The sequence below is a fragment of the Schistocerca americana genome, chromosome 1, assembly GCF_021461395.2.
Source record: "Schistocerca americana isolate TAMUIC-IGC-003095 chromosome 1, iqSchAmer2.1, whole genome shotgun sequence".
NCBI classification, from domain to species: Eukaryota; Metazoa; Arthropoda; class Insecta; order Orthoptera; family Acrididae; genus Schistocerca; species Schistocerca americana.
Window position 1 is genome coordinate 1,156,104,532 of NC_060119.1, and position 8,953 is coordinate 1,156,113,484.

An 8,953-nucleotide genomic window follows, 5' to 3' on the forward strand; every position below is an offset into this window, starting at 1 on the left:
GAAATATCGATACTTATAGGATACGCTTTCGTCCCCGACATATCGATATCGAAACGACAATATCGAGTGCCGATATCTTTATTTCATGTTATATTGTTTTCGCAATTTTCAGTAAATATTTGAAACTGTTCTCTTGTGTAGTAATAGAACATAATTTTACTTTCACTGTGTGAAAGAGTATTCTACTTTTAGAGCTTCTATCACGCCCAGTCTTTCTATTTGACACTGTGAACCAAGTATAGGCGAGAGCACCTAAAATAAATCAGACCATAAGGCAGATATCGATAGTTGACAATGTGGAGGCAATCGTGGGGAAACAAATCAGCGTGCTTGCGTTTCCATAGTGATGGGTTAAACTGCGATTTTCCGATATCAGTGATTTCTGTGAATGCTACTTTTCAGTATCTGTTATTCTTAACTGTGATTTGTCGCAGTTAAGGGACCTAAGTCGCGTATCCCTCCGCCACTGCTACTTCTGCGATTTCTGCTACTTCTGCGATTTCTTCTACTTCTGCGATTTCTGTGACTCCTGCGATTTCTGCGACGTACCACCGTATGAAAAAGTTACATCTGTCCACACAGAAAATTGCATCTCAACAAACCTGTCATTGGTAAGTATGTTTTACGTTTATTCTTCCGTTGGCTTTAATTTTGTATTAAAGAAACAACTGTGAAAATATTAATAGTGTAATTAATATGTAAGTAGCCGCACAGTACCGTAATAGTTCGTGTTTAGAAAATGAATTCTAACATATTGTTATGTTCGTAGGTACCTGAACTACATTTCAGTCACTCAGTAAAGTGATAATTCAAAATATCATTGTCAACAGATCTGAAGAAATTGCCAGTCTTTAGACCGTTTTCGCCAGACGACAGGTTAGTTTCTAAGCGTTTTGATGGACTTAATTATTTCAGTAAGATCGTTCTTGCGAATGTGATATAGCAAATATTAGCAAATGTGATATGTACAAATATTAGCAATCTACTCTGTCAATTATATTGCTAGTAATTAGTGACAGCAAAAATTGTTTAATAATCCTTGTGTTTTTGCAGACTCAGTTCTGACTGATTACAGGTTGCTGTACATATCTATCCACATCAAGACTGTTGAGAGAGACTCGTGAAGATTCAAGACAGCTCTTAGAGGATTTGCAGTTTAAAAGTGAAATAATTATGAAATAAGTGTGTGACTGATTAAAGTGTTTTATTGAAGTTGTTGTGCGATTTTAAAGGAATAATGAATGTTAAATACATTGAGTGAATAATAAAAATCTCATTTTCCACATGTTAAGCCGTCCTATACCCGTAATTTTCCGCCACTTATTTATTGGTAAACACTTGTTGGAGAGTGACATGCCGCCCCCCCCCCCCTTTCTCCCCAATCTTAGTGTGACACTGACCTGTAACATATCCCGAAGTCTACAATATGCATTTTGAGGCTGTTGATATGAAAGTGGGAAGTACAGATCTTCCAGTTAAATCAGGAATAGCTTAAGTGCATTACTTGAAAGTGACACAGGAAAAGCTTACTTATGTAGGTGGTAGTAGTGTCGGCAAAAAGTTCTTGAGTGTGAAGTTGCCATGTAGAACACCAGGTGTAAAACTTTTCTCCCGAGTCTTGAACTGTGTCGGAACAAAAGTGAGGCATTCATATGACTGTTTTCATTTCTCTACACTTATACAGATGTCTGAGTTCTGCTGTGTTAACATTGCAAAGTCCTGCAGGCATGTGGAGTATTAACCAAAACTGTCATATTGGAAGCAGAATCAAACACATTTGTTACGTTACTTGATATTTTCAGGAGAAAAAGGCAATGTTGCTTCTTATTAATATAATACATTCAGAGTCACAGCAGTATTTGACCAACCATAACTGATGCTGAATGTGCATGTCGTCATATAATATGAAGGGCTTATTTCAATAGTGGTACAAGTCCATTACCTACACTTTTCTGTCTATAATGCTTCTGAAATTAGTGATCCAAACAAACATAAATAAAGGTTCATCTCTAGCAAGAAGCCATATGCTTGAATATTTCTGGTATCTCAACTGCAGATTTTTCAGCATTCATTTAACTTTACGACTCTATATCTCAAAATTAACAAAAATGGACTTGTACCACTATTGAAATAAGCCCTTCATATGCACACACAGCACATCGATCTCGTGAGGCACAAGGCTCTCATAACGAAGTACATACGTCGGTCAACAGATGACACTAGGAAAAGTATGTTAACTGCGCTTTTTAGTTGCTACTTGCGACTCTTAGTTGCGACTTGTCACGGAAATCGCAGTTAGACTCCATAGCGTAGTGCAGAGATGGACGTAGTACGAACTTTGACCCACAGATGGCACTGTTAACCGCGCTTTCTAGTTGCTACTTGCGACTCTTAGTTGCGACTTGTCACGGAAATCGCAGTTAGACTCCATAGCGTACCGCAGAGATGGACGTAGTACGAACTTCGGCCAACAGATGCCACTGTTAACCGCCCTTTTTAGTTGCTACTTGCGACTCTTAGTTGCGACTTGTCACTGAAATCTCAGAAAGCAGTGCTAAATTCGACCAATAAATGGCTCACATCTTTCAATGTGAAATACTACTTGCGACTGCTAACTGTGACTGAAATCGCAGTTAGATTCTGTAAAGTTGCTACTGTGATATCTGTGACTTCTCAGTCACTGTCATTTCTAACAGATACGCGATTTCCTGCCCACCACTACGTTTCCATAACACGTGTGTGTGTGTGTGTGTGTAACATTGTATACGTGACGTTCAAGAGAAGCGAAAGCATTTATTACTAGCTGTTATTTATGCTATATGCTGTGAATGTCGTCACAAGTGCTACGCTAGTATTTATTTTCTAGATTCTGTAGTAAGTTCGGCATAATTTAAAGTGTAAACTGTTCTTGCGGTGGGTCGTAGCTGTTGTGTTCCAGGATGTACATCCAATTACGGCAAAACATACGATACCTCAACATTTACGTTTCCCAAGGAAACAGCATTGAGGAACAAATGGATTAAACTAATTCATAGAGATAATTTTGAAGTGAACGATACAGCTGTGGTATGCATTAAGCGTTTTGAACCTAAGTTTGTGGTTAGGGAAGGCATTTTTCCTGTGGAAAATAGTGAACCAATAAGTGTGCCACGAAAAATACCAAAACTAACAAATGATGCAATTCCAACCATCTTTCATAATCAACCTTCTTATCACAAAGTACCAGTTCCTAAGGAAAGGAAGAATCCTGAAGATCGTGTTCAACAGCTACTGGAACGCGATGAATGTAGTTTCAGTAAGTGGTCGAAAATGACGATATACCTGACTTTCAGCATTTTAAAAACGAAGTGCAGAAAAGGAATGTTTGTCCATTTACAATTTTACTTAAGGATGACTACGTATCTTTCATATAATTAAAGGATGATTCAGTCAGTGATGTGCCATTAGTTTCAGTGTGCTTCAAGATATCAAATTCCTTGGAAGTAAAAGTGTTTCACAAAAATGTATGTTTGCCTACAGAAACCTTTAAATGGATACTACAGTCTGGGGAGGAAGAGAACTTGAAATGTGACAAGTGGACGAAATTTGATAATCTGGTGAGTCACCTAAATGGTTCCACAGATAACTCTACTGGCACCATTAAGAAGATTATAGTTTTAGACAATGTTCTCAAACAAGCACTGAAAGCTGGTAGTGATTTTGACGCTGAAATAGCACCTAAAATAGAATTTCTTTTGGAGCAATTACAACTTGAAATAACGAAGCAAAGTAGATATTCTCCTGAGCTTTTGACATGGGCAGCAACCATTTGCTTTTCATTTCCTGGTGCCTACCATCACTTGAGAAAAACAAATGTGTTAACATTACCTCATCCTGTCTATTTAAGGCAGTTTCTACGCAAAATGGGTCCAAATAAATCTTGTATTGGTCCATCACAGGTAGCTTTTTTGAGGGAAAAAAATAAATTTCTTCAGGGAAGTGACAAGGTAATTTCAGTGATGCTAGATGAAGTTTATGTTAATTCAAAATTCTCTTATAAGGCAGGAAAGATACTTGGTGTAGCTGAGAATACCTCAGATACCACAACAGCAGGTACAATGCAGGTTTTCATGGCCTCATCTTTACATTCTGATTATAAAGAAGTAATAGCTCTCTTTCCTGTAAAAAATGTTAATTCTGATACTCTACAGAAAATGACAATTGCTGTATTAAAGTTAATGCATGAGCTTCAGTATGATGTTATATGCCTGGTAACAGATAACCATAGCACTAATAGAAAAATGTATCAGCTTATGTGTGGGTGCACTTTACATCCATGTATTACAAATCCAGTTGCTCCATCCAAATTTCTCTTCTGTTTGACAATGTGCACTTGCTTCAATGTATCAGAAATAATTGGTTGAATGGAAAAAATGAATCGTTCATAATGCCAAATATTGAGGATACATTTGCTTTCATCAATACTTTTCTACACAGTGATGAAGGGAATGCTGCATGTGAATATACTGTCAGTGAAGCAAAGTTTTCAGATTTAGGGAACTTGTTTCATTCTGAGAAAAATAAATTGTTGAAACTAGCCCCAAAGCTAGTGAGAAAGGCAGTATATCCAACTTCTATTGAGAGACAGAATGTTAACCTTGCTTTCAGCATTTTTGATTCTAAAAATGTGGCAGCACTAGAAATTTTGAAAAGTCAGGGGATTGAGATTTCTGATCACACTATTCAATTTTTTAAATTAATCATTAAATGGTGGACAGTTTCTAATGTATAGCATCCCATGAAAGGCAAATACACATCAGTTGATAATTCTAGCCCAATCACTGGACCTACTGACTTCAAACTTGTGTTTCTTGAAAAATTGAAAACATTTCTTGATATCTGCCATGCATTGCCTATTCATGGAAAATTAACCAATGAAACATATACTGCTTTCTCTCACACACTTGCAACAACAGTTCAGTTTTGCAGATACATTTTTAACACTTACAACTGGTCCTATATTCTGACAGCCAAATTGCACAATGATGCTTTGGAAGCAAGCTTTGGAGCTTATCGAAGGCTAAGCAGCTGCATGTATAATGTTTCAGTTGAGCAAATCTTGGAATCTGAGAGGAAACTGAAAGGAATAAGTCTACTAAAGCTCAGATCTATTAAACATGGTGAATTTACATAAATGATTTTGCAGCAAAAGTGAATTACAGCATACAACACCAAACGTATGAAAATTTAGATAAATTAGAATCTGCTCTAGAGGAACTAGCAAACATTCTCATGGTGGATGAAGACTTGAAAGTCTTGGTTTGTATTGCTAGCTACACCAGCAAAACAGTGCTTGAGAAGCTGCAAAAAGGTGGAAAATGTTTAGGCTGTGAAGAAATGTTGCAGACACCGGATGAAATTTTGTTGCAGTTTGAAACCAAAGAACTCCTTTCCTATTTCAACCAACTGAATCATGGGGGATTGAAGTGTCCTTCTTCTATAATGATTTCCTTGTGTTGTAATATAGCTATATAAACTTTTTCAAGTTTTGATTAGCAGCACATATGAACCAGAATTTCTCAAACTTGAAAATCAGAGAGATGCAGTACTTGCCTTAGGTACTGAATTGTGTGAAAATGCCATTAGTAACCTCAGTTATGTGTGCAAATGTGGCATTCCTTTAAAGACAATAATCAAGAAAAGTATTAAAGTGCTTTCAAATATTTTTATTCATAATTATGCAAGGCTGTTGAATGAAAAGTGTGTTTCAAAGGAAATTGCTCGAACACTAGTCAAACAAAAAAGAGGAACTCATGAAGACATTGCAGCAAAAATAACAAAATGCAAAGTGGCCAAGCTGAGCAGCATATAAATACAACAGGTACTCAAAATCAAACCACTTCTAACACATTACGTAATGACAGTGACTAGAATTAACTGCATATTGTTTAATACAATTTTGAGCTTTAGTTACACCATTTATTATTGTTATGTATCTTCTATTTTGCAAATTATTATTAGAGTCCAAATATGCCATTTACAAGTGTTGTGTAGTAGTTTTTTTGATTTGATTTTGAGTTGCATCTCATAATTTTACTTCGTCGTAGGACTTATTACGTAATTTGTGGCTTTAGTGACAACTTTTTATTTAAGTTTGAAGATAGAAAAATACATAACAATACATTTCTTCCGCAATTTAGAATCTACTTTCCATTTATGAAGTTTGTAAATTATTCGTATTAGGGTAGCGCTGAAATACTTGGCCTAAGACGGCCGCCATCTTGGTTTCTGTGTTGTGGTCTGATGTATTGCAGGTGGTCTTGGTATAGGTGGCACAAAATAGAAGTCCAGTTGCATCTGGGTGTGAATGGAATAAGAAGATTTCCGATTTGAAGAAATTGCATACCAGTTGCATTTTTGCTGAAAATGATGAACAAAAATCTAAATGACAAGACTGGTTTTTACATTGGGTGGAGACATGTGAGAGGAAATGCTGACTTAGTGCGCACTGCAAACAGAAACTGTAACGTTTTACTTTACCATGGAATTTCGACACTACAACTGATAGGTCGCTAGCGTTTGCTGAAATGAAGAAACAGGGAAGCCGACATGAAGTGTTCTGGTCAAATATGATATGTGACGAAACAGAATGATGGACTCATCGGACACCTTTTAGTGAGCCACTTACATGCAGTTACCATAAGCAGCAAGTTCTTGCTCTAAGGGAGATGAGTTGACTGTCAGCTTGTTATGTATAGAATATCTAATAATAAATCAATACTTGAATATACAGCTCTATAACTGGCAGTATATTTGCAATGTGCATCCGATATTTCGATACTTTTTTCGATATATCGATGGGCGATAATGATTTTTTTTTAAATATTGATATATCGAATTCCGATATATTTAAAAATACCAACAGTTCTAGTACCTGTCCTGCTAGTACAAGCGTCTGCTGACAGCAAAATGAGTCAAACACTTTGATAGGGTTCACACACGCAACTAATATGGCACCACAGCTCGTTGCTTTCTGTAGTGGCACCGTTCACACAGGACACCACAAATTCTACGTACTGTTTGGTCACGATTTCGATAGTGCTGCCGGAATTGGAGGAAATCGGCACTGCTTGAAGGATATTCATTTGCATCTGAGTGCTGCCAACGTCAAGCTGCCGCTGGAGGCTAAGTACTACAAAATGCTTGTGTCCACTACCAAGTATCTTCTGTAGAACTTGCTGACATGTTTACAACAGAACAAAAACATACTCGTGTTCACTTCTTAGAGTTACTGGAGCAACTTTTTTCCAGGAACTCCCTGCAGATACTTGTTACCGAAGTGTACTTATTCTTACAAACTAGATCCCCTCCTTCGAAAACGACAGATTGCAGAGCCTGGGCTACCCTCAGGGTGGAATCTCAGTCTTCGAAGCTTGTTGGTGTTGCTGTCTGCCTGTCTGTCCGTCCGCCTGTCTGCCAGAGCTGCTGCCCGGTGCTCGCTGCTGATTCTTGCCTCTCCCAAACTTCTTGGGCGCATCACTGCAGATGTCCTTGACCTCAATGGCAGTGACCATGCTCCCGTTCTCCTCACTATCTCTAATGGTTGCCATCCCCGGCCCGCTCCTCACCCTGACATCCCTCCTATACTTGTCCATGATTACTCCCGTGCCAACTGGGATGCCTACCGGGACTCCATTCACACCCAGGTCGAAGGCCACGACGTTCACCTCCAAACTCCTGATGACATCTCCCACAATGCTGCCTTCCTGCACCAGACCTTGTCTGACGCTGTCGCCATCCATAGCCCCACCAAAACCATCCACCCTCACCACCCAGCCCTGCCGCCACAGGCCGTCCTTCTCCTTCGAGAATCCCGCCGCCTCTACTACTCTTTTCTCTGCACTCATGACTGGGACACACTTACCTGCCACCGGCAATTACAAGGACACATCCGCAACCTGCTTACTGAAAAGAAACGCCGCACATGGCACCAGACATGTACACAACTCAACACCACACTCCCAATAAACTCTTCCAAGTATTTGTCTTATTTCCACCGCCTTACTGGGAACTGCCACACCCCCTAGTACCCCCTCCTCCTTGATGACCATCCCTTTCCTGACAATCTCAGTAATGCCAACCACTTTGCCCCTCACCTATTCGATGTTTTTTCCCTCTTCCCTGACGTCATTGACTGTACGAATACCTCTGCTCCTCCCCTTGCTCCTATCTTCCAGTACTTTGGCCACTCACCACCATCTGAACTTGACACTCCCATCACTACACAGGACATCAGCCTCACACTCCGCACTAAACGCAACACTGCTCCCTGCCATGACCGCATTACCTGCCACCACCTCAAACACTGCCCTCCCTGCTTCCTTCCAGTCTTTGCCACCCTCTACAACATCATCCTTGCCACCGGCTTCTACCCCGACGTGTGGGAAACCTCCCGTATCCTGATGTTCAGATCCAACAAGCCTCCATCTGATGCCTCTTCCTATCGTCCTATATGTCTCACCTCAGTGTTCAGCAAGCTCTTGGAATCCACCCTTACCCAGTGCATCCATCATCAACTCCACCGAAACCACCTCCTTCTCAACACCCAATGTGGCTTTCGACCTTCCTTCTCTGCCGATGACCAAATCTTACGCCTCACTCATCTCCTCTCCCTCCAGCTTAACTCCTGTCGCTCCGTCATTTTTGTCTCCCTCGACCTCGAAAAGGCCTACGACCATGTCTGGCACCCCGGCCTCCTGTTTAAACTCTAAACCTTCCTGTCAATTACATCCATCTGATTGCCTCCTTCTTCTCCCACCGCCCCTCCTACGTTACCATCCATAACGCCGATTCCAGCACCGCAGGTGTGCCCCAGGGCTCTGTCCTCTCCCTCTTCTCTACCTCTTGTACACGGCAGATATGCCCCAACCCGCCCTCCAGTACACCTCCTGCAGTGTGCCGATGACACCGCATT